The 26,821-nt window shown below is 36.1% G+C and overlaps 1 protein-coding gene across 4 annotated transcripts in view; it reads left to right on the top strand.

The window, feature by feature from the left end:
• DACH1 (dachshund family transcription factor 1) overlaps window positions 1-26,821 on the top strand; it is a 364,095-nt gene that overhangs the window by 218,305 nt on the left and 118,969 nt on the right. The window lies entirely within an intron of this gene.

Here is a 26,821-nt window from a genome sequence, read left to right as displayed (position 1 = left end):
CCTCGGGCATCCCGCTTGGTTTCCACCTTCCACTCCCGAATAGCAGAGATCATATGCAGCTAGGTGCTCTGTCATATTTGCAAGCCCTGTGGGGATACATCAGATATCACAGGGCACCTGAAATGACAGCAGATTCCAATATGCAGGTGACTGAATAGACCTTCAGTGCTTGCAGTTGCCTGTGCGACACAGTTTCCCTGTCTCAGGGAACAATGGTATCACTAATAAGTTAGTAAAAAGGGTTGTTTTCCAAAACAGAGCTAATACTTCAAAATTTCTAGCATGTCTTAATGTATGCCCATATAAACGCTACTTTAAAAGGGTTTCCTTTCTGCAACGTCCAGAATTAGTACTGTGATTGGTGCAACTAATAATCAATATTTAGATAATGATCTGATTACATGAAGTCTCATATGTCTTAAAGTTATTTTAGTCATTGTTCTCAGCCTTGTCTAAATAGAACCCGTTTATAATGAGAAAGAAGATAAATCATGATGGTTATGAACAGGCATAAAGGATTTTTCTAGCAATACTCATGACTGATCATACTCTGTCCATGATGGAAATCATCCCAAGTTTGTATGAACAAACAGCTTCTTAGTTAACAATGTGATGTGTTTCCCTTCTTTGTCTCTCTTATCATGGAGTATCAGAAGTTTTCCAGTTACCTCATCCAAATCAAAAGAAACCCCAGTTGTTAAATAGTTCCCTACAGGAGATAGCCCAGCCAACTTCACAAAAATTTTCTTAAGGAACTTCATGGGTGCATTGCAGTTGTGTTTTGCTAACACTGATTTTCATCCAGCTTCCTTGGAATTGCTGAAGTATGTAGGGAAAGATCTGTACTTGGCTTTCCCTTTAAGCATATTCTACTAGCCTTACTGCTGGAAAAAACTGTGTTGTTTCTTACTCCGTCTTGAAGGGGTTTGTGGTGCTACAAAGGTGCCCTGAGTTTGGAAGAGAAACAACTTCCTGCACTCATAGCACCATCGCTCTTATAATCCATCTCTTTTTCAACAAAGACATTTTGAATTTCCATTTTTTTATTTGCTGTGCACTCACATATATGCATCTTGCACATCTAGCCCTTTTAATCAATGTATAAAAGCAAAGCATTAAGATTTCATTGGTATACAAAATAAGTCATCTTAAAATTAGTTTATTAATTATAGCTTAGACACACACATAAAGGATTTGTGATTTTCTCTTCTTGACATTTTTTTCTTGTATTTTTTGCCTGTCCCTATTTAATTAAACTTGCTTCATTTGAAGCCTTAAAAAACTTAAAAAAAAATCAGTTATGTCCAGACTCTGGGGTAAGAGATAAATTGAAATTTGAACATTATAGCAGGTCATTCTGAGGTAAGAAACATAAGGTTTAACATCTAAGGTTAAATCATCATGAGGTACAATGATCTCAGTTGTCACTGCTTTTGTGTAAGCAGCTTTGTTAGAGTTAACTATTTCTGGTATCATTACAATATTGGTTATTGTAATCTTCAAATAATAGTATAGAGGAAGTGATAGGGCTACTGCTACTAGTACAGAAAATGTAATTTTCCTCCTCTTTTGCTTTCAGACTACAAACAATAAATCATTTTGTTGAAGAGATAATAAAGCACCAACTGGGTGCTGGTTTAATTCATATCAGGGGAGATCTTCAGTAGCTTTCTAAAACAAAGTAATTAGAGAAGGAGTTCTTTTATGAAAAAAAAAATAGATTATTCTTGTATCTCTTGTGTTCTTACAGGTGTTAATCAGAGTAGAGTAAAAAAATGTTGTATTCTACTTCCATTTTACATCTGAGACATAAAAGTTATAAATCAACTACAACAATTACAAAACACATAAAGAAAAATCCCAAGTGCAACAAGAATTTAGACATGAATGACTTCATTGTACTGATAAAGGTTATAGTTGTTTAGTGGGAAAAGAAAATGATGGGAAACATAGCAAATAAATGAAAGAAAAGGATGTCTTGGGGGAGGGGAATGGGGAAATGTTTCCTTAATAAAGTCAACATACAGAAATAAAACCAACATCTGTTCCTCGTTTCTCTATTTGATTTCACTTTTAATTACAGAACTTCATAGTTAAGGCAATTTTAGTAGATCTTTACTTTTTCCTTTATTGTGGCTGAAGCTACTGACCAAACTACAGAGGCACTGAGCGTGTGTTTATGCTCTTTTTTGAGACTGTGAATAATGCTGCCTAATGATGGATCCCATTTGCCTTTTGAAGGAGTGTCTCCTGGGGTTTCCTGGCTTTTTGTGTTCTCCAGCTAGTGAGCTTCAACTCAGCGGCTCCTGATGTTGGCTCCAGTCGATAGAGGGAGTTATGGAAAGAGTTTAACAACTCTTGCTTCTCTGTCACCCTCTGAAAATCTTGAGGTTTCTCACACTGTAAGTGGTTCTTCTAGGCCTTTATTAAAGGGAGGAGGCTATGTTTAAGCAGTATGGGCAGAGACGGTGAGAGCTGGAGGAGATTCAGCCAGGGCTTAACTGAATACTTTTGTGGTCACAAGCAGCAAATTTGCGCTACCTGGAGAAACTACCTTTAACATGGGATTAATTGCTCTGTGATGAAAAGATAGATATATTACTGGCTTCACCAAATATTATTGTAATACAGCTTCAATTTTACATACGAAGTGACTAATAGATAGGTGGGTTTTGGTGCATCAGCCAAAAATAATTGTACCGTGGACACTGCTGGGGTATGACTGCAGTGATTTGAGTAAGTGAAAGTGCACCTGTTGTAGGGTCCTGTATAGTTAAGAAATTTATCTTGAACAGGTGGAGAGTAGTGTGCCTTCAGGATTTCTACTCAAGGATGTTGGTGTAAAGCTGCATAGACTAAGGACGTCTAAATAATTGTATTAAATTTTTATAATTAAGCAGAGTTGTTTACAATCATAACCCCTCTTTTAAGAAGTGAATTTCACCCAATAGCCCTTTGCAAAATTCCCCAAATTATTTTCATAATATTCTGTATCTCTGAGCAATTTATCCTCAAAATCATGTACAAAATAGCTGTGTGGATTGCTGAAAGAGTATTTGTACCATATTGTCGTTCCATATTTATTGATGAATTTGCTTCACCCTAAGTAAAGAAAAATTGGCATAGTCTTGATTATTTTCATTTTTCATTATACTGAATAATATTTATGTTGATATTTGTAATATACATGCTTAAATTCTTAATCAAAGCTCTTCAGGAGATCAGCTTCTGAAGCATATCTGTTCTCCATACCTTAAATAGTCCTTGGGCCCAGGCATTGCATTGACTCCACTTTTCACTGTTCTGCTCACAGTATCAGAGACGGTGTAGAAAGGGATCTAGGCTTTATGAAACTGGCACTACTCACTTTTGCCCTTTGAAATGAAGTAGAGTCAGGAACTTTATAATCTGCTTTTTTAGGGCCACATTATGACACCTGTCTTATAGAGAGCTCTCTGAATTATATTGTGGTTGCTCTTGATAAACCAACTATAGTCACTGGCCAAAGCAACATCTTGAATTACTTAGGATTACTGAAGAGCATCTTCTCATCATACATGCTGTAGAGTCAGCTGGTCCAATAAGTGATTTTTATGGTTTTGAGAAGTTGCTTCACTAAACTTTGACCCAGTGTGCTATATAACTAACTGATTTACATGGAAGTTCTGGAGGTTACTTCTCACTACTCATGTATTACACATGGGTTAGTTGCCTTTTTGATCTCCATTAATATTTTGCACTCAGAAGTGTTCTTCAACTTTATGATTCGGGATTTTCTCCATTTACAATTTACTGTATGCTCCTATCAAAATAAGTCACTGTATCATATGGTATACATCTTACAGAAAAAAATCACTGAACTGATCACATGATCAAAACAGGTTTACTTCTCAGTATGTTTAGTCATTCAAAGTATATTGCTCTGACATGTTTTATTCCTTATGTTTCTGTCTGTCTCATAAAGTGACCTTTTAGATAGTGAAGAGCAATCAGGTTTTTCTACTACTCATGGAAGGCAAGTGTTAGAGAAAAGTTCCCACCCCACTTATGTGACTTCTCCAACTGGAATATTAGAATAGTGACTTCTCATGGAGTTCTGGTTTGCAATAGTATTTTAATGTTACCTTGGAAAGTCTTCCTCTGCAACTGTGGATACCAGCTTCTGTGCGCATTGGTTGTATGTGGTAGGTGTATGTTGCATCTTGGCTACAAAATGGGTAGAAGCACATTCTGCTCGCTCTGTGGTTAACTGAGCAGTCTCTCCCTGCCTCATTTGTTCCTGATATTCTACTTTAATTGGCTATTATGGGTTATTTAATTAATTTATGATTGAGTCCCAAACTGACCCATGTTTCATCTTTATTTTAGAAGTTTGGATTTGTATTTATTTGTTCAATGAGTTTGCATTGTTTTAACTCACTGACAATTAATTGGGCAGTCTGGGTCAAACTCCTGGCAGTGTTTTTTTCTCTGCATGATCTCATTCTTACTCACTGTCTGAGGCCTCTTTCAGCTTGAGCGTGGAGGGAAAGGTATGCCCTCCAGCCTGACATAAAGCCCCAACCATTTCAAGATGGCTGTTTGAGACTGAACATAGAAGATTTCAGCAGATGGCTTCTAATTACTTGAGATATGCCAAAGTGCTGAAAGGAGTATTTGTATCTTCAAACCTAAGGGGTAGCTGTACCTGACACGATGTGAGTGGCATGTGCATTAATGTACTCATGTCAGCATTTATTCCGTCTACAGTTTCTGCTATGAGCTTTATCACAGATAATTGTCTATGATATGAATGGAACTTCCTTGAGTATTGTTGTAATAGAGCTATAACTAATAAACCTATTACAGGAAGTAGAAGAAAATCCTATGCTTTTTAATGGAAAGTAGAAATAAAGAGACAATCTATATTCATACTCATTTTATCGAGAAAGCTATGGAAACTTTGAATTAAAACTATCATTTTGACCTTTCAGTTGAGTTTATAGGCAAGTCCATTTTTATGATCACGAGCAATTTTTTTTTTTTTTTTTTTTTTTTTTAAGATGCAGGGAAATTACTGTTACATTAGTTGCATTAAATAATTGAGAATTTTGAGAGAGAGATATGTCATGCTCACCTTACTCACACTGTTAGTCTCAGCAAGGTCAAGGGACTAATTGTGGACCCAGCCTGCCCTAAGCCAGTTGCAGTACATAATTGCATGCTGCCCTGGGAGCAGCATAAGAAGGAAATTGTGACTTGAAGCGATTCTGTCTGGTATTCTAGGGGGTAGGGTCAAAACTGGCCTCAGTGTCTGCTCCCTCCCTTCCCCAACCGGTGGGTGGTTAGTCTGTAGAACTCATTTCCCCTCCTGGGCTGCCATCTGTGATATGATAAACCGATTCACAAAAGAGAAATTCAGATTTTCTTTCAGAAGGTTTGTGTATCAAACCCTTCTGACTCCTACATATTCACATACATCTCTGTTCAGAGTATTCCGTTTATGTGCTGAATTAAATTAAGAATTTCATATGATAACATGCAGATTTTTCTTCCTCCATATAAAAGAGATTTTGTTTTATATTATTTTTAAACTTTGTAGGATCTTGCGTTAACGAAGTAGTAAACTTTTTTTTTCCCTCCCTTTTTGATGTTGTTTAATTTACTAGTGTTCTAAGTCTCAGCATGAACCATTTTTCTAAGCAGATTGTGTAGCCATAGAAAATGGTCACCAACTAGAGCTATTTATGTAAGGCATTCCAAATTCCTATGAATCGAGCAGTGTGTATTTTGGAATGCTTTAACCTCCTCACTTAAAAACTCACTTTAATTCCAGCTCTTTGCAAGAATGTACCCCAGTTTCCTTAGGATAAAACCAGCAGCCTTATCAACACTATCTTGTACTGACGAAAAGGTGTATTAACAGAGGTAGAATATAGATTTCTGTATGTGATGGTGAGCAGCAGATCACCCCTGATCTTTTGGCAGGATCTGCAAGGGGAAGATTTGAAGCTTGTAGTGGTAATGCATTCCCCATCACCTCAACAGAGATTTCTCTGAGCGTAAACATTTTTATTTCTGCATATTTAAAAAATAAAGCAATTGCCCTTTTAACATTGTCAGTGACTTTGTTTATGTTACTTTAGTAAAATATAATGCAGGTTTCCTTTTTTTTTCCCCCTCATATTCAAGTAACACTGGAATTCACTTACCTTTCTTCTTGTTATAGTAAATAAAAAATAATCTCCCTTAAAATTATTCTATTCAATTCTGAAATAAAAAAGGAAATTACATAATCTCCCACTAGAATTCAACTTTTTAACCAGAATAAATACTGGTAATAACATCTGGCGTAATCAAAACTGACACAGTGCATTTTCCTTTGAGGAACAGTATACAGTTATTACTACTTAAATGCTTCAGAGGAAACATGAAGTTACATGGTTTTGCTTGCTTAATACACAAAGAGGTTTGTAGTCAAAGATATATTTTTTCCTTCTGTAGCCAGCATTCTCTGGCCTGTTAAATTATGCAATGTGGTGGTCTTGTTAGACAATAATAACAGAAACAGAATTTCTTTACTAAGAATTTCAGGTAATCACGTAATGTCATCATTTACACAAGTGTTTTATTTAAAACAACACTATTGAAGTGATATTGGAATAAAGCATTTCAGCCATATTCCAGTGCTTGTCTAGGCAGTATGGGTACTGATTATTATATGAATATTCAGAAATTATTATATTAAGAATATTGCATTTACTTGAAGTATAAAATGCTCTGCGATAAAATAGTTTGACCAGGGCTCACTGCACTCTATTTACACAATCAGAAGTCTGCATTTTATTTTTCTTACAGATATTCTGTACTCACATTGCTGAAGTCCTTCTATATTGTGTCAGATAACTGTATATGCTTATAAGTTAAAACCTGTAATTTTGGTTTAATATTTTATTTCTGTATTTTTATGTTTATTTTAAATGTTTGGTAGCAAAGATACAGCTGCATAATGTAATTAACAGCTCAGTAAAATTGATAGCTATAAATTTTAGTAACCAGTGTGAATAGTGAAATTTGTCAGGCGACCCATGAACAATTCACTGCACCACCTAAGTGTTACTGAGACTTTTGATTAAGATCTTGATGTCCCCTGGGAGGAAAGAAGGTATAAATACATTCATAACAAATATGGTCCTTGAACTTCTATACATCTGTGTGCATTGATACATGCCAAACATAACATCAATTTATTCACCTTCAGGCTTCTGCTAGATTGTATAATCTGCAGAGGATACATATGGAGAGGCTTTTCTCTCCCAGCTCCCAGACCAAGTCTGTGAGAGGCTGTGCTTTGGTGAACAAAGTGCTGGTGGTATCTTTCGAGCTTGGCTCTCTGTGTATGAGAGAAGAGCCCACTGAGCCTCGGATATGCCCTTTCGGCATCCCGTGAAGCAAATGCAACCCTGTGCACGCTCCTCGTTGGACAAGTAGTGTGGGCAAGGGCAGGAGAGAATTCAGCAAGGCCTTCCTTTTCCCGGTCATTTGTCAGGAAATGAGAAACCTTTCAAACCCCCTTAACTAGCTCAGCAGTCGGCACATTTGTATAATATGTACAGAGTCTGGGGTAGGTACTGAACAACTGCAAGTCATTTGCCTGAAAATTAATGTTTTGACACTGCCATGCTTGTAATCTGCTTCTTAAAGTTTAGGATAAAGCTTCACAGCAATGTAAAACTTAGTCAGCCGTGTGTTTGGATATGACAGTGCTAGTGCCCCGGAAGCACCAGGTCCCCGTCACGGCTGTAAGCGCGGCCTTGCCTGGGGAGGTGACCCCACCTAGGGGTGCCCACCGAGCCGCAGCAACACCCATCCAGTTTGGGATATTATGGCACACCGCTGGAGGGAACAGGGGGATTTTTCTTTTCTTTAATCTAAACTGAGATGCTGAAATTGCCACATATTTGCAGCAGGGATTTTTAAGAACTATGAATGATATCGAGATTGGTGATAGAACTGCAACAGTAGATGGCATAAACAACTATTTCTAGCTACCTTTGGTAATTTAACACATTAAACAAGAAATTTATCAGGAATAGATTTTTCTGAAATGTCAGCTACATCAGCTGGCACTTGTGTACATTTTGTACAAGTCACGCTGTAAACTGAAATGCGAAGTACATATGGGTAGGAAATCCTTTTCCTGTGAATTGTCCAATCAGTCTTGCATTGTTTGGAATTACCTTCGCCGCATACTTACAATCTTCCCATTTCATATAGGAAGATTGTGAAACTTTGAAGAAGCAGCTGTTAAATCTTTGTTTCCTATTAGATAATTGTATCTGTCTGCTGGTATTTTCTTTTTGCAGTTCAATACCAAAGTGAGTCATGAGTCTTTTCTGCTAGTTAAGTACATGTGGATATTATCAGAAACAAATGGTAATGTATAATAAGTTTGGGTTTATGTAAGTACTGTTTTAAATTAATTAAGAAGAAGGAAAAAAGGTTATGAATTTCCTTTAATAGTATCTGCAAATATAATCCATTTGGCAGTTTCTGTGTGTAGCAGACATCTATACTCAGAGACTAAATAGTGAATCAGTCTGACTGTCAAAAAGCAATTGTTGGGATCAAAGTCACAATCAACCTGTGTACCGATTATTTTGTATTTGAATAGTGACTTCAACATTGTTTACCATAAATAGGTACATTCAATAATAAATATCTTTGTGCTTCATTTTAATTTTAAGTAATTGCATCCAGCAGATGCTTTGATGCACAAAAGTATCATATAATCCATGTAATTATAGTTTCTGCCTATTCATTTATTAGCAACATTTAAAGCAAGAAGTAGGTTTGTATTTTTTCAAAATATATGCTTGGTAAGCACTAAATCTAGGATTTATAAAAACATTATCAATATGTTCTAATTAATATTTGCTCTTTTCCTTAAGCTATTATAAGGATACTTAATGCACAGCCTAAAATTAGAGTTGACAATTGCAAATACAATCCAACCAACATAGTAATAAAATCAATACTTACATTTCCCTTGGGGCCACTATTTACTGTTTGCTGTGCCATTTCCTTAATGGAATGGCAGTTATATTTGCAGAGACCTTGTAACTACGATTTTTATATTTTAACTAAAAGCAGCTTTCCTGAAGTAGTATGATTAAAAAAGAATCTGGAGTTGCTTTCAGAAAATTGCTGTTAACATTTCGTAGCCAGTTTTAACAAGGACTAAAAAGAAACATCCTTTCATAGTAAATGTCACTGAATTCTAAAATGAATTACTTGTAATGTCTAAAGTCCTTTCAGTTTCATTGCAGTAGACATTTGCCTTAATCTTGAAATACTTCTCTGATTTGTTTTTAGTTTCATTTACTCAGTTCAAATTATTCTTAATCACTGAAAGCTCATTCCTGTATGGAGGTCTGCAATGTTCTCAAAGTGTACAAGGGAGTCTGGCAGTTTTATTTGACTCAACAAATTAAAATAATGGAGGAAAGTAGGATCTTTGAGATGAGTCATCGCAGCTGTTGCACAGATCTAATTCTAGTCTTTTGACTTGGTGCTTCTTTCACTGAAGTTTGTCATTATCTGTCCGGCAGGGCAGCAAGTGTTCCTGTGCCTTGCAATATAACCGTATAGTACAGAAACCATGGAATAGTTGACACTTTTCGTGCATGCAAGTGTCATATGTGGTTGCATATTCAGAATAATATTACTCTAACAATCTCTGACAAGAGGGGTGGGTATGTGAGTGAAAATCTGTGAGTTATCATGGCTTAATAATTTGTTCCTTATGGGGCTCTTCTGACCATACAGTGTGATTTTGGCATAGATGAATTTTAGGGTAACAGGTTCTGTCATACAACATGGCCACTTTCTTTGGCTCAACTGTGAGGGACTAATTATTAACTCTAATTATTAACTAATTATAGCCTTTGATCATGTGACCATATCCTAAATTTCTACTTTCAGTGCCATTCTGCAGTTATTATTTTGAATAGCATTCATATAAGCAGCTCACTTGTAGTCTTCATCACTGTCTATTTACAGTCACTGTAAGCACATTGCATGTTAGGAACACTTGAATATCCATTCCATGTGAAAAGTTGACATTTCAGGATCTGCTTTTGTTCCAGTTGTGGTGATATGCCAAAACTGCAAAATAGGGAATACAAAAGAAATTTTGAAATATGTTCATTTGAAAGCACTGGAATTAGAAATGCTTTGTTTTTAAAGTATACATATATTGAAAAATGTGGAATACATATCTAATAAATCTAATAAATGTACAATATAAGACAAGATATAAACTAAATTATGCTGAAGTGAACTGAAGAATTACTAGAACAAAATGGAAGTTCAGGACAAGGTACTTCAGTCCAGCTCTGAATGTTTTTATAATTTTTATGTTACAAATGTTATTTAAATTGCAATGTTCCTAATAACTTTTCTGTTACTTTTAAAAATTGTGTTGGAACTTGTCTTTTACATGTATATATAAGAATATGCATATACATATGAATTGTACAGTTTATGTGTAGGCTGTGTCTTCAGTAATCATTGTTATAACTTTGTAAAATTTGAGGCTGAAATTTTCATCTGAAATATATTTCTTTTGAGTCTGCCTTCAGGCCATTATTCATTGTTCTAGGTTTCAACAGCAGCAATGATTTAGATTCCACAGAGATCAAGTCAGGAGAGAAATAGAAATGTCTTTCAGTAATCAAATATTTTCATTTTGTTTAATGCTTCGCTTTGGAGAAAGGAGTTAAAATTTGCCATTAAGATGACACTAGGTTCTGGTCACTTGAAAATCTGTCCGAATCTGACTAAAATAGAAGTTTCTGTGATTTTGTTTCATATGCCCGTTAGACTTGTTTAGAAACTTGCTGCTGTCTTGCAGCTGCACTGGTATGGCCCAGGCACGCAGGTCTTCACGATCCTGCTAAACCTGCTCTACAGCAGTTCTGCAAGAAAGAACATTATTTTGGAACTTTTAACTTTTGTTGTCTAAATTATATTGGTGCGAGCATTATCAGCACTTCATGGCTGTTACCACAGAAAAAAGTCTCACAGGTTTTTTTGTTTTGTTTTGTTTTGTTTTGTTTTGTTTTATTTGGCAGGTGTAATTTCCTGCACTTTACTAATATAGTGCTTTATAACATCCTTCAAGGATACCGTGTTTCTTGACAAACTCACTAGGTGCCCAGAATAGGTTACTAAAATCAATCTGACTTCGGCACATACCAGTGAAAAACTTTGTGTAGATCTGATGGAAGCTAGATTAATCCCATCATCAGAAAACAAACAAGCAAACAAAACCCCCATGTACTTTAAAGTTTGTCTCAATATGATATAATTCCTTGAGTCTTAGAATTTGTTTTATGAAAACCCATGTAACTTAGAGGCATCAGCAAACTTCGTTTTCATTAATATTTGGCCAAAGTAATTGTGTGAACAGACTCCTAGACCCATTCAAGGAAACATATTTTGAAACAGGATATTGAAAATAAAGTCCATAGGACAACAAAAGTCAGTTTACATGCTGATGTCAGCATTTGTGTGTGGTGATAAAGCCAAGCTCTTTTCATGATAAAGATAAATTCATATCCAAATCTTTAATAAAAAAACAAAACTGATGTTAGCTTTTCACATTAAACTCAAAAGCGTCTTTGTAACTCTTCCGAGAGACTCAATTGTTAGGAACAAAATTTATGTCCTGTTAAGAAAAAAAATTAATCTCTAAAGTTATTATGTAGGGTGTACTGTGTATTCCAGGCTCAAGCTTTATACTGAAACCTTTGAAGAGGCTGCCCATACCTACCAAATGTTGTAATTGATACAGAATCATTGCTATACAACAGCTGCAATAACAAGGTGCTGCTGCCTTTACTTTAATCTACCTCTCTTTCTGCCAGTTTATTATGTTTTGAATTTATTCTTTTGTAGATCTGTGAGCTATCTTTCTTATGGAAATTAATCTTTTTAAAAGATTTGTACTCTCATTTTCAAACACTAATACATTCATTCAAGTATCCCATTATTCAGAACCAGCTGGCTTTTTATCTAGTGATATTTACTTCAAAAAGCGAAGTTAAATGGTATCATAGATTAATTCTCAGGGCACAGGAAAGCTTTTTTAGAGAAAAAGAGATTTGATAATTACTTAGAATATCGCAATAAAATCACAGAACATGTCAAAAATGCGTTATATAATCTGTCATAATATGAAACTTCAAAAAAAAAGTTAATTCCCTGAATTCAACATAGTATGTGGCATCAGTATATGATTTTAAAGTGGAACATTATGTAAGGATAAAACTTTTGTGTGATTTATAATAAGCTATGTCATGATTTTTCGTTATGTATTTTTTCGTTGCAGAAAGCACTGAAACTTCAAAAAAGGCATTATCCACTGAAATTTCTTACATAAATCAAACTGGAAATAAGACACATTTTACAATTCAATTTAAGATCCCACAGAGACAATAATGTTGCAAGCTGTGCATTTTGCAGAGTAATATAGTAATGTCTAGTTTGCATTTTTGAAAAACCAAATTAATCACACTTTATTGAATATGTTGAAGCAAACCTAAAATTCATCTATTATTAAAAATCTTGTGCAACAAACACAAACTATATTTTATACATAAAGGACAAACTCATTTATTCATTAGGTTAAAACACTTGGAGTTTGCATTTTGTAGTTATGAAAGAAATGACATTTGCTATCTGTTCTCCTTTTTTAAATTTTTCAAAGCATCATGTTCAGAGTAATCTGCTTGAAAAATTGTACTAATACTTTAACACAGTATCAATCCTGAAGACTGAGCAGAAATCCCTGTGAAAACTAAGTGTAGCCTTGATTTTTAAATTTCCTTTTTTAGTGAATCACTTAACGGGACAAATACTCTGTTATCATATATCTTATATTTAAATAACATATTTTATCTTTTGATAGATTAACCACAAGATAATAACGTTTTTAGCCAATTTTTAGCATTTGTACATCCCTTGAGCTAACATACCTCAGCAATACATTGAATTAGAACTTGTGTCTTTGTACTCAGTTGTGCTCAGGCTGATACATCAAAGTAACTGGAATGAAATTTGGGCCTTAGTCAAATCTCACTGATTTCAGTGGAAATGAGATTTCAGTCATAATCTTTTAAAGGGAAAGATATTTAAAAATTATTTTAGATGTTTTCCTGTTACAGACTAGAACTGTGTAATCGTGTATTCTACATCTTGCAAGGCATGTAAGCTGAATGCCGAATTTGTGTACAAATATCAGGTGCTACTACTTATAATTCCATTTCTAGGAATACCATCCTAAGTTATCCTGGCCCTTAGTCCGAATTTGATTTCTAGGATTTGATTTCTAGGATAATTGTTGCCTGTTAATGAACCATCTGTATATTTATGTCTTGATGATTTAAAAGTGAGAAATGCAGCTTTTACTGTAATCCAGTAGTCATTACATTTATTTTTGTAAGAAATCTATATTGATTCTATACTAGACAGATTGTTTGGAATAACAGAACTTTTGTAAAAAATGTCCCAGTTAATTTTAAAGACATAAAAATCTTATATCAGAATAAAAAAGTTTTTAAAATTTGCAAGAGCAGACACAAGTTTTGCATAATTTTTCTTTGAGCATCAGGAAAACTTCTGGCCCTTGTCCAATGTTTTAGTTCAAGGTCTATGCCTAAAGAGTTTTCAATCTAAAATTAATACTATTGCTTTTTTTTTTTTTTTTTTTCTTAAGCAGCATGTATTACAAAGGATCAGTTCACTTATATTTTCTTACATGCAAGAGTAATAGCAAGTTTGACAACATACCATGCACAAATTTTTTTTCTTTGCACATGCACATTAGTTTTGTCTGTCAGAGGAATAGACCTCTTAGGCCCCATAAGAAGCAATCAAAGGACATTAGTGAGAGCATTCTCAAATGGGTTTAATATTCAAGAAAATGACATGGTTTTACAGTCCAATACTTTAGAATAATCTGCTGTGGCTTCTCTTTGTGCTGTAATGGACAAAGTGGAGACTTGGTTGTGCTGAAGGTGGACAGATAGAGTGGTTACGACAACCTAACATTTTTGATTTATTAGTGATAAACCCAGAATACCAGTCCCTGAGCATCAGACTGTCCCAGCAACCCTTAAAAGATACTTGGGACTCTTCTTTATCTGACACTTTTATCAAAGTGCAGACCTGGAAACCTATTCTTAATATTGTAACAGGGACATGAGATAACACGTTCACCTGCTCTTGAAGGGACAGCATTGTGGTTCCTTGGGTTATACCAAGAAAATGGTAGAAACTAACACTTTTTGAATCTAACACTTTTTGACACTAACCCATTCAACAACTTGCCTAGCACTGAGCATTAAAGACAACACTAGACAAAGATTTACATCTAGATTCTTCTAATCTGACTTGAGGTAGCTAAAAATTAGCAGTGCCAACTTCTCCATAGTCAATAATGCTCCATAGTGATGGATTGTACATAATAGAACACACTGTCAACTCCAGTGTGGTAGAACAATTTCAAGCAATTTTCAGGTGCCTGGCCACCATAATGGAATCCAGACAACCAGCTGAGATGTTTTCATGTAGTTTTGAGAAACTTTGGATGAGTGATGATCTACAGATATCTGATACTGAGCTGGAAAATGTAAAATGCTAGTGCATGGTAACATCTCCTTGTTTGTGGGGCTTAAGTCTGAGACACTTAAGTCTGAGAGACAACACCGAGAAATATCTTCATCCATTTGGTGTGCAGTGGACCGCACACAGGCTGCTGAGAAGGCATCTAGTGTACCTTGTTACTATATAATAGCCACCAGTTATACACTAGTCAAGAAACTTTTCCAGAAAACAAGAGTCCTGGGAACAGAGGTTTTCTTTGTCAACATTGTACCCACAGTTCTAACATGAAAAATATTATGGCTAATTGAGTCAAGGCAGGGTGAAGGAAAAGTACCTTTTTGTCTATGTACCTACTGTCTCTCCTGTTACATACCTTCCCTCATCTCTGACCAGCTGAATGTTATGAAGAAAGATTGATGAAGCTAGGGAACAGACTATGACGTGCTTATGTGTTTTCCTGACCACTGAAAGAGTCTACCATCCTGATTATTACTAGGTGAGATGGATCTGCATGTAAATTCATTGCTAGAAATTTTGTGTAAGACACAGTTAGACCTATTGTTTAAAGCACAATTAAAAGGTTTGTGCGTTCTGCACAAATTAGTTTGATATAAGATACTTAGAATGACTAGAATGACTATGAATTCATGTGGGGTTGGTAAAGTTCAGAGTACTACATCTGGCTATAATAGCTTAGGAGAACTTTCTTGTCCTGGAAGTATTATAGAAAAAAAAGAGACAACTCAAGCCAATACTAGCTCTTCTGTTTCTTCCACAGTAGGTGAAAATTTTTGCCACTAGAGATGGCTGTTGCTAACAGTGATTCAGACCTCTTCAGAAGTAAAGAAAAATAAATATTTTGTTTTAAATAACTTAAAGATAGTGGTGTCTTTCCATTTTAAAAGTGAAAAAAACAAAAAAAATTAGGAATTAGTTACCCCCTCCCTGCACCTCTAAACACAAAAATCCAAGAAAATATTTAATAAATTTACCGTTTAAGATATATCACTTTCATATTCCTACCGTCTTAATCCAATTTCATACTTTTGTCTGCCTTTGCATTAAGAGTTTACCTTTGATCATTTTTGTAAGGCTTCAGTCAAAATAACAGCAGCAGTTGTGAATAGAGTAGGGTATCAATATGTAAATAAACGGGAGAATATTGGTAGAATAAATCTCAGAGAAAATGATCCTTTTTGCATAAACAGCAGCAATTGTCAGAAGCAATTATAACAGATATGCATTTATATGGAGAACTTCCTTACTGAGAGAAGTTCCTTGTAGTCTGTTGTCTGTGTAAATGTACTGTTTCTTACAATATTTTCACAATGTAAGACCTTTGAGGCCAGGACTGTCCACCTACTCTAACAATCGCATATCATTACTACTACTGTTACTACTAGTTATCGGTTTTTATATCGTCATCCTGAGAAAACAGTAAATCATGCACAGGAACAATTTCAGCAGTCCAGAAACAAGACTCAGGATCCATGAACTCTTAGATAAGATTTCCTTCTTTAAGTAACAGAATAGCATGGTTGTCTGTCTTGGGACATGGAAATACAGAAAAAAAAAAACCCAAAGGCTTAAGTGCACAATTATGTTATTGTAGCATAATGAAGTACTGAATAACAGCTGAGCTGTAATAATGATTCTTAGTCTGCGGTGAACACAGATAATGTATGTGGTAAACGTCAGTGAAGGAAGCATGATTCATGGTATGATTTTGTTTGCTAAGCTGAGAAAACTGTTTTTTGAGCTGGTTGACATATATGCTCCATATACAAATCCAAGTGTATGAAAAGAGGATACTTTAGTAAAATTCTAGCTAACAATTTGTTGTACCATTTATGTATTTACATGTGTGGTTTGTTTGTGTGACATAAGGGTAGATATGTACACACAAATACATACATATGTGTTCAAATAACACTGAAGTGGTGAAGTTGTGTATCTAAAAGCTAGAAAAAAGGTATTATTATAATTATTATCACTGGGTTCCTTTGAAATGTGAAACATGAAACTATTACATGTTGCAAATTTGTGAAAATACTATATAAAACCTAAAAAATATAGACTATATCAGAACAGTCATGAGAGCTAAATCAAAGCTGTACAGGCAACTCAAGAATAAGACAATTCCTCCTGAAGCTTTGAGTTAGCACCTGATTCCCAAAGGAGGGGGAGATGGCTCTAGGAGCGTCATAGCTTGTGCCATCTTATGGCTTTCCTGCAGCACTTTTCAATTGTGGAATAGACATGGCATCAATTCAGAAACCTCAATTCCTGGGACAGGGTATGTCCATCCCCACACTGCACATCAAGCCAAGATCTGGGCAAACACAAATCTCCTTTTTCCTGAATGAGAAACCTAGCCATGTGCTCTGGAGAGCATCTGAAACTTGTTTCATTTGGTGGGGTTTCATGCAGCCAACTTGTGGTTATTTTCCCAAGGAGCATAGGGATGTAAGTGCTGTTAAACCTTGCTATCACATTTGCTTAAGACTGGATATGAATCTGTTTATTAAAAATGACTGATTTTTGATAATTTAGCCTTGTTTTCTAAGAAGTGTGGTCAAACTAATGCTATGTATCTTTCTAAATACAGAAGACATTAGGAAACTTAGGATTGTCACTTTATGCACTTTATCTATGCATACTTTCTGCTCATCAGTATGTTTACTGGGGATTTTCTACTATTTTTTCCATTAGTTTATTGTATTACAGGACTATCAGCTGTAATTAGGTGTCCTGAAAATTTGCAGGATTTTTCTTTTTGACTTAAAGCGACAGTAATTAGGTTATTATTTTTTAAAACTTTTTGGGTCATTCAAAATAATTCTTTAGAAAAGATAAAGAAAAGGAGGAAGACAAGTTATTGAATAGATACATGGTGTATTGCTTTGTGTTTTTTTTTATTTGTTTGTTTCTTTTTGGTTTTGAGCACTAATAATATAGAATTAGATGTTCTAAAACTCAGACTATAGGTAGTAAGGCTCAGAATTCATGGTCCACACCAGCTGAGGAATTGCCTGCATCAGACCAGTGTAGATGTTAAACACAAGCTCCCATTCAAATTCTTATTTCTGCAAAGCTTAGGCACTTTCCCATAAGCCTGAATCACAATGTTGTTACTCGGAAGTTCAAACCTGCGTCTTTCTCCTTGGATACATTTCTGGATCTGTCTTAGTTTCCACTGTACTAAAAATGAAGCCTATTATACCAAATCTATTATACTGTTCATACAGAGCAAAAAATTGCACGAGGATACCGTCTTTCTTTATAAACTGAAGCAACAGGGGATCTTATGCTAAATCAATCTAAATCCATATTTTCTAGAAAATGTTCTACACATGAAGTTATATACTACTTAGCTGGACATATTCTGTCTCACCTGTTTCTTAAGCATACAGAAAATATTCATATACACAATTAGATACAATGAATATATATAGTAATATATTAATTATCTATTAAATTGGAAAGTTTTATAAATAAGAGCATGCAACCATAGCTGAGATATTCATTAAATAATTTGTGATGTTCATCATTCTGAAAGAGAAATAAAGGAAATGTAGTTTTCTACTGATTTGGTCGACTTCTGATAGCTCATTAGTCTTCATATTATAAAAATTATACATCAAGGGGCACTAGGTGTAATTCTGTCTTTCTGCTCTGAAGTTAACGCTTTTGTACAGGTGTACCTGAAAGCAGAATGTTGTCCAGTTATTATTTTCCTGAATACGGTATTTACAACTGCATCTAATTTTTTATTTCTTGATAATGTCTCAAATCTAATTTTACATGTCTAAATTGGACTCATAACATCATAGAGCCATAAAAATAAACTGTATATTATCTATGAAATGAGGACAAGTTAGGTATTTGTGAAAGGAGACAAATGGAAAATCTATTTTTAGGTAAATGTCACACAGCCTGTAGCCGAGTTGCTGAGCTTTCACTTGTGTTAGACAGTTTCATTATTCATTAAATTGAATTTTAAAAAAGCTTTTCCTGTGTTAATCTTTTTGGTGAAATAATGAAGGATTAGTATAAAATATAACATACATATTCCATGGGATTCATTGTCACTGTAAAAAAATTCTTTCATGTATTAGTTTATATAAATACAGTATTTTCCAGTTCATGATTAAGTCTATGTTGTGATATTCAGCATGTAGAATTCCATCTTATTTCCTGGAATTACCAGTTTGCACTGCAGTTTTTATTTATTGGAACATAAATACAGAAAGTGTGAGTAAAGTGGGTAGGAATCTGGCTTACAGTACAAAGTGCAGTTATCATATCTCTGCCATTGCCAAGAAAAACCTATGCAATAAAATTAAGACAGTGAATGAAGCAGTCAGCATGATTGAGGCTGAAACCTGTTTTTCAGATTGCTACTGTTGTCTTCAAAGAAGAAACCATACGTGATTTCAAAAGTTCTCTTGGATTCTCCTTTATATATTTCTGCAGAAAATATTTATCAAAGAATATTTTTTTTTATTATTTTTCAGAATTTGCTACCTATTTATGCTCTGTCATGATAACAGCAGAACTATGAATACCAGACCCATAAGCCCATTATGTTAGCGAAAATTATAAAAACTTCTAATTATCGAGCCACATTGCTCATGGCCTATTAAAGAGCATAAACATGATTATATAACCAGAAAACAACAAGCAAGGCTTTGTGAGGGAGGGAAAAGAACAATTCTTATCTAGAGCATAATACAGTGTTCCAGAGACGTTTTGGGAAACTTACTATTTTCCTATGTCAGAGTGCTTGCTCTCTTCATCACTTTGTGATCTCAGAAGAAGTGTTAACATTTTTTTTTTTTTAATTATCAGTGATATGAGACAGATACTGTTTTAGTGTTTACATATAGCAAAGGTCTTGTAGCAGTAACATCTTACAAAAGTGGCTTTAAGTAGATATCTGTCCTTTATACAGTCTCACAACACTCATATATTGCAGGTAAATACTACAGCTGATTTTAGGAGACTGGATTATACAAAATTGGAATCAGATTTATGGCAATTCAAATTCTAAAGCAGTAGAATTTGATTTGGACTGTTTTATGAAGAGGTTTCCTCACTGTCAGGATGCTAAGATTACCAATTTTTAGCACACTGATTATGCATATTTTCCAGTAGACATAAATAGCTTAGATAGAGAATAGTCCACTTCAGAAAAATGAGCCAGCACAGCTGATACTGATGCTTTGTTTGGTAATTGTTGCTGAGATACAAACTGTTTCAGCAAACACAGAAGATAACAGCAAGATTAGGGGATTGAAAGAAGATCAGTAGTACACACACACACACACACAAAAAAAAAAAGTAGTGGTTTGTGTTGTTAGTAGAACTCGGGCTCTCTTTTGTGTTTTTGCTATGTGATACTGCTTGTGTATGTAATAGTACCTGAAACCATCCCTGAGCCAGGTCTGGGATTCACTTGCCTAAAGACAAGCTTGAAGGCTTCTCTGGGATGCCATAAAATATCCAAGTTTTCCACATGAAAGGAAGGGGAAGACCTAAGGGCCTGGCAGGTAGCTTCATCTTAATTTCTAAAATCCACCTATAATCAGGAAGGGGTTTGCTTAGTTACATAGACATAGATATGTGCTACTGTCTTAAATACCTTGAAATATCCTGCCTGATCTACGTCTTCACATAGCCATGAGGTCTCCTGCAGGTGCTTTGTTGTATTCACCAACTCTATAGCACATGTCTCAAATTATTTTGGCCATCTCAAGCGGTGTGTGTTTAGGCCATTTTGTTGAGTCTGGGAGAACGGTCACTAGTCCCTGGAACCAGGAGGTTCAGATTCAGCTGACCAAAGATAGGTCTGTCTCCCACAACGTGAGCTCAAATAGTTCTCCAGTGTCTTTTGGCAAGCTCTCTATTGACTCTCACGGGAACTAAACCGCGCAGTTCACATTGTAGGAACCTAAATTTAGGCAAACTGAATCCTAATGGGGACAGAATGAGAAAGGAAGGGGAGAAAACAAATAAGAGATGTGACTGTAAAAATTAATCTGGTATGTTTAGATCAGAGTTTGTTTGTGAGGCTGACATTGTACAGTCTAGTTTTCTGCTTCATTTTCTTTTTCTTGGCTGCATTACCTTCCAGTCCAGAATTGTTTTCATTTATTATTACTATCCTTAGCTACCTAATTGTGCTACTAATGAATACAAATAATCCAGTCATCAGGCTTTTACAGACCCACTTCAGTGTACAAATAATGGTTTGTTGTGTAACTGCTGATTATGGGAGAAGGTAACTCACATTATGGAAAATATGTGCTGAAATGTTGGTGATGGGGAATACACTGAATTATGTGGTCTGCCTTTTAAATTATGAAAATGTATTGCCATTTTTGTTCCATCAGGTTGTCCATGATGAGTAAATGTCAGACAATCTGAGCCCAGTTTTTAAGCATGTGTACTTACATTTGGAACTTATATTTCCATTTTTTGAGTGCTTGTATTAGCACTATCGCAGATGAAATACATAGTTGGCTACCAAATTGCCTATTCAAGAGCACATGTATGGGGTTTGAGCACTCAACATTAAGCATTTGCATTTCAAAATTGGATCCCTTGTGCTTGAAAGCCTTGAAAATGCTACTCTATGGTCAGCCTAGTGCAGCATCAATTGAAATGCAGTTTGAATGCAATGTAGAGCTTCCAATTGCTGCTTCAGAAAGTGTTATGCTGAATCTGGAACACTTTGCATAATTTAATTAATTATGCCACTAAAAACTGATTTTCTCTCAATTTAAAGCAAACAGCTTTTATGAGGGTGAACTGCAGCACCCAGGGATATCAGGTGTCCAAGCTTTTAATCCTATTACAAAGACTTGACAACCACTGATGGAAACTGGAAAAACATAAGCCTCCAGCAGGGCAACAAGTGAAGAGGAAGAAGGCAACAGATTTTTAATACTCTTTGAAACCACTGTACACATTAAATCAAAATCAAATGTAAAAATTGACAGAAGTGGTAGCTTGCACTTTGTTGTGCAGACGGTGAACAGTGTCTAAGGAATAACACTTATTTTGCTTTGACACTAATGAAAATAACTGTTTCCTCTAAGAGGAAAATTGTTATGCTTAATTAACATAAGAAAAACACAGCAAATGGCCAAGACTATTTGTATCTGTGTCTGTCCACTTAAAGTGTTCAGGAGTGCAACAGCCTCTAGTTTGAAAGTGGTTTCTAATGTTATGGATTGGATTCTGTCTATGAATCATTTTCCTTGTAAACAAATCTTGACAGATGATGCCAGACTACAAGTATTAAAGAATCTGTCACTGACTAAACACTAGCCTCAATACTTCGCTTTCTGAAGCTTGTCTTCTCTCTTCTAATTTATTATTGGGTTCAATATCACTCTAAAACAATAGACACTGCAATTTTGAGGCAGAAGGGGGTACCGATTTAGAAAAGCTCTAATTTCTGAGCCACATAAGCACTGCCATAATTGTCAATCTATGACTGGCGGTGCAAAACTCTGTGACGAGGTTAGAAAGGGTCACAACAGAATTGACTCCATCTCCATATCAAACATCAGTGTGTAACATGAAATTAGCTGTACTGTAGATGGTCTTGCTAATAAATAGGGAAAATTATCTTAGTACTGTGAATTCACCAGCCCTATAAAATGCAAACATCTTCCTTGCTATAATATTAACAAATATGCATATAATAACTAATACATGTATGTATTTTATGTATTGCTATTTATATATATGACATAAATATATGAGACAGGGTGCATGTGTCTTAAAGTGGGAAAAGGATCTTTGCACAGGAGTTAGCAGGGCTCACTGAAAGAGCTTTAAACTAGATTTGAAGGGGGAAAGGGCTAAAACCAGGTTTGCTAGAGATAAGCCTGGGAGCAGCATGCCAAAGTTTGAGTGATGGTGTGCTAGTGAGGTCCTTTGGTCTGTCATCTCAATGGAGGTAGGGGATGGAGATCCATGAAGCAGCAAAGACAGAAGGGTTGTTGATGTGTTAGAAACCACAGAAGTGTCTGAGAATGGTCACGTAAAAATTGGAGCTTCTCCCCCTAAAAAGGTGGCAGGATCAATAGCTCAACTGAAGTGGATCTACACCAATGCACACAGCATGGGCAACAAACAGGAGTTGGAAGCCATTGTGCAGCAGGAAAACTATGATGTAGTTGTCACCATGGAAATGTGGTGGGATGACTCACACAACTGGAGTGCTGTAATGGATGGCTATAAACTATTTAGAAGGGACAGGCAAGGAAAGGAGAGGTGGTGGGGTAGCCTTGTATGTTAGGGAGTGTTTTGATTGTTTAGAGCTTAATGATGGTGATGATAGGGTTGACTGTTTATGGGTAAGAATCAGGGGGAAGGCCAAAAAGGCAGAGATCTTGGTGGGAGTCTCTTACAGATCACTCAACCAGGATGAAGATGCAGATGAAATATTCTATAAGCGGCTGGGAAAATCTCACAATTTCTAGCCCTTGTTCTTGTGGGGGACTTCAATTTACAAGATGTCTGCTGGGAATACAATGCAGTGGAGAGGAAACAGTCTAGGAGGTTCCTGGAATGTGTGTGGAAGATAACTTCCTGACACAGCTGGTCAGTGAGCCAACTAGGGAAGGGACCCCCCTGGAACTGTTTGCAAACAGAGAAGGACTTGTGATGGTTGGAGGCCATCTTGGGCTTAGTGATCATGAAATGACAAGAGTTTTTGTTTCTCGGAGAAGTAAGGAGAGGGGTCAGCAGAACAGCTACCTTGGACTTCTAGAGGTCAGACTTTGGCCTGTTTAGGACACTGGATGACAGAGTCCCTCCGGAGGCAGTCCTGAATGACAAAGGAGTCCAGGAAGGCTGGACGTTCTTCAAAAAGGAAATCTTAAAGGTACAGGAGCAGGCCATCCCCACGTGCTGAAAGACAAGCTGGTGGGGAGGAAGACTGGCCCAGCTGAACATAGAAATTTGGCTGAAACTCAGGAAAAAAAGGAAAGTTTATGACCTTTGGAAGAGGGCCAGACAATTCAGGAGGACTACAAAGATGTCATGAGGTTAGTGACCTGCTACAACACTTATAAACACACAAGCCTATGGAGCCAGATGGGATCCACCCAAGGGTACTGAGGGAGCTGGCAGAAGTGTTCACCAAGTCACTTTCAATCATTTCTCAGCAGTCCTGGCTAACCAGGGAGGGTCCAGTTGCTGGAGGTTTGGAGATTCGTAAATGTGATGCTTATCTACAAGAAGGGCCAGAAGGAGGATCTGTGGAAGTACAGACCTTTCAGTCTGACCTTGGTGCTGGGGAAGGTTATGGAGCAGATCATGTTGAGCGCCATGTATTGGGATGTACAGGACAACCAGGTGATCAGGCCCAGTCAGCATGGGTTTATTAAAGTCAGGTCGTGCTTGACTAACTTCATGTCCTTCTATGACAAGGTGACCTGCTTAGTGGATAAGGGAAAGGCTGTGGTTATTGTCTGCCTAGACTGCAATAAAGACTTTGACACTGTTGCCCATAGCATTCTCCTAGAGAAACTGGCTGCACATGGCTTGGACAGATGTACTTTTTACTGTGTAAAAAACTGGTCGGATTGGCAGGCTCAAAGAGTGGTGGTGGATGGAATTATATCCAGTTGGTGGCCAGTCACAAGTGGTGTTCCCCAGGGTTCAGAATTGGGGCCAGTTTTGTTTAATATCTTTATCAATGATCTGGATGAGGGAATTGAGTGCACCCTCAGTAAATTTGCAGACAACACCATGTTGAGCAGGAGTTTTGATCTTATTGAGGGTAGGATGGCTCTACAGAGGGATCTGGACAGGCTGGATTGATGGGCCAAAGCCAACTGTATGAGGTCCAACAAGGCTCAGTGCCAGGTCCTGCACTTGGGTCACAACAACCCCATGCAAGGCTACAGGCTTGGGCAAGAGTGGCTGGAAAGATGCCTGGTTGAAAAGGACCTGGGGATACTGGTTAACAGCCAGCTGAATATGAGCCAGCAGTGTGCCCAGGTAGGCCAGTAACATCCTGGCTTGTACCAGAAATAGTGTGGCCAGCAGGACTAGGGAAGTGATTGTCCCCCTGTACTCGTTACTGGTAAGATTGCACCTTGAATACAGTGTTCAGCTTTGGGCCCCTTAGTACAAGAAAGATGTTGAGGTGCTGGAACATGCCCGAAGAAGGACAACGAAGCTGGCGAAGTGTCTAGAGCACATGTTTTATGAAGAGTGGCTGAGGGAGCTAGAGCTGTTTGATCTGGAGAAAAGCAGGCTGAGAGGAGACCTTATCACTCTCTACAACTACCTGAAAGGAGGTTGTAGTACAGTGGCTGTCGGTCTCTTCTCCCAAGGAACAAGTGATAGGACAAGAGGAAACAGCCTCAAGTTGTACCAGGGGAGGTTTGGATTGAGTATTAGGAGAAATTTCTTCACCAAAAGTGTTGTCCAGCATTGGAACAGGCTGCCCAGGGAAGAAGTTGAGTCACCATCCCTGGAGGTATTTAAAAGACGTGTAGATGTGGCACATATGGACATGTTTTAGTGGTGGACTTGACAGTGTTAGATTAACAGTTGGGCTTGATGATCTAAAAGGTCTTTTCCAACCTAAATGATTCTATGATTTTCTGTGGTTGTTTTTTAATGGACCTCTAAGTATCATAAAAACAGTTTTATAATTTTATGGACCCATGACTTAAGATGGGATGAAAACCAGTTTGGAACTACCTGTCTTTCTCTACAGTATCTGCATTGACATCTACATTTTGGTTAAAATTAAATGAGATGCACTCACTTTTTGTGTTTAACTATCATTTCCAGAGTCATATTTTTTAATGGAATACTATTCCAAATAAGTGAAACTTCATATGTCACAGTGGCAAAAAGAAGAAAATTAGAAGGAAAAAAACTTTTTTTCCTGCTAAAATTTAGCGCAGTCAATTGCGTATGTGATTGAAAGTACATCACATTTATTGAGAGTTTCTGAGTTTTCAAAATAAAAGAAAACATGTTCACCTATCAGAGGGGATGAGATTCCAATCATGTATTAACCAGCTCAACTATGTACACTGCATAAAGGTTGTGACAATATCTTGTAAAATAAAAGTATCTGATATAATTGATTCTTTTTATTGTTTCATAAATTTGCTTTGTTTGATTGTGGGAGAGTTTGGACTGAATTTTCATTACCTACTTTTGAACAATTTACACTGGGATTGAGACAGTATTGAGCTAATGAGTTAGAATTTATATTGAGCCTTAACTGTCTTCATGAAGTAACTAGGGAAAGAAAATCATGGCAATAATGGAGTATTTTTCATTATAAACTGTTGTACAGCTTTTACAATCAGGTTTTTAATAGATCTAGAGAAATTAAATTGGAATTCTACCAACTTTTGCACTTTTTTAATCCCATGAAAGCGATGTTAAAAAATGTCGACTAATGTGCTAATTCTGTTTCCACTGAAGTAAGGAGGAGGTGGTATCAGTCCTGTTGTTTTTCAGGCCCTGTTCAAAGTAGTAAGATCTATATAGAAAAACATTGAGAAATATGCACTTTGCTGTAATCCCTAACGCTAAACAGAAATTGAGAATAGATTAAATAGGTCTGAATTGATGTAATCCTAAAGTCCTTATCAAGAGAAATTCCCATGTAAATAGTGGAAACTTTCAATGTCAGGAGGATGATATTATGCTCTATATGAAAAAGGAAGCAAACACATATTGCTGATAGGTATATTAATACTGCTGAGAATGCATGCATATATACATATTTATTAATACATTCAAACTTTATTTATTGATTGTATATGGTAAATAAACTCATGCAATGAGTGTATAGATTATTTTGTAGGCGTAAACATACATATCTCAGTCTCAGCATTATACATAAATATGCACCATGAATAAATCATCAGATTAGAAGATTTTAAATTTTTCATTATATCTAAATGTACAAATTAATAATATTACATGAATTTTTAGTATTGTCCTTTAATGTTATTCTTCTGTTTAATTCTGTGGGTATTTTTTATGAGGAGGTCTGCAATAGTGAAAAGAGTATTTCTCAAATATATGAATTATTGCTTGTCTCAACAATTATTTGTCTGCATTCTTCCTTGCTGTTAGTCCGTTCCACTACCAGAAGACGCAGAAATCTATTAAT

This window comes from Tyto alba, unplaced genomic scaffold, assembly GCF_018691265.1.
Source record: "Tyto alba isolate M040663 unplaced genomic scaffold, T.alba_DEE_v4.0 Super-Scaffold_45, whole genome shotgun sequence".
Classification (NCBI taxonomy): Eukaryota; Metazoa; Chordata; class Aves; order Strigiformes; family Tytonidae; genus Tyto; species Tyto alba.
This window is presented reverse-complemented; position numbering and strand designations above follow the sequence as displayed.